An 859-nucleotide genomic window follows, 5' to 3' on the forward strand; every position below is an offset into this window, starting at 1 on the left:
CTAAAACAATTACAGAGTGTTTTGTAATTGTCTGTTTCAGACCAGCTGTCAAAAGCAAAAGGAAGTAGCGTTGCCATTACTTGTGAATACAGCAGTGACACTTCACACAGAGAGGGCATCAGTGTTGTCTGGATACTAAACCGAAATTCAGTGATCTCAGTCCTGGCAGCCTTCAATGGTACATCTCACTCTTACCAGCCTCGAGTCCAGATTAACAGAAGTGACTTTTCACTGCTGATGAGTGATCTTACCACAAATGACAGTGGAGAATATATCTGTAATATTTCAGCACCTCACTACACAAAACTTACTGTGAGAACATTGCAAGTTGGTAAGTTGCTGCTCCTTCCCTATGAGAGGGTGGGGACAAATGAGGGGAATACAAAGCCAGAGTCATCCAGAAATCTGTGAAATATTGAAAAACATTAAGATGTATTTATTTAAAGACTTTTTTCTTTCTTCAAAGCACAGAGGGCTGTGCAGTTGAGAGCACAGAGAAACTTACGGACTCGTATCTTAAATGCTGTGTTGGTAACAAATACTGTCTTTAAAGGGAGGAGGGAGATGAAGGCACGCCCAAAGAAGTGGTACAATTTTCTTCTGGAGAAGAAACCTTGTTGAGGAGAACGTGTAGTTGTTATTTTCAAAGCTTTAATTCTACACAGCAGGCCTTTTTACCACTTGGAAATATGTCTGTTTATATGTATGCCTTCCTTTTTATGAACTGTAGTAAATATCCGGCTGTGAAGTCTTAGTTACAGTTATTTCATTATCTCTGGTTTCAAGCAGTCTTAGGGATTAACTTCTCTATCCATTGCAAACTCTTACTTAAGGTTAAAAAAATTGACTCCAGCTTTTT

General features: G+C 39.0%; 1 long non-coding RNA gene across 2 annotated transcripts in view; it reads left to right on the top strand.

Annotated features, from left to right (window-relative positions):
* Window positions 1–859, top strand: part of LOC118160419 — an 8,945-nt gene continuing 8,086 nt past the window's right edge. The window contains exon 1 of one of the 2 annotated variants that reach the window (XR_004747481.1): window positions 1–331. This is a non-coding gene — a long non-coding RNA (uncharacterized LOC118160419). The remainder of the gene's footprint in view (window positions 332–859) is intronic. The other variant, XR_004747480.1, reaches the window with a different exon arrangement.

The sequence above is a fragment of the Oxyura jamaicensis genome, chromosome 1 (assembly GCF_011077185.1).
Source record: "Oxyura jamaicensis isolate SHBP4307 breed ruddy duck chromosome 1, BPBGC_Ojam_1.0, whole genome shotgun sequence".
Taxonomy (NCBI): Eukaryota; Metazoa; Chordata; class Aves; order Anseriformes; family Anatidae; genus Oxyura; species Oxyura jamaicensis.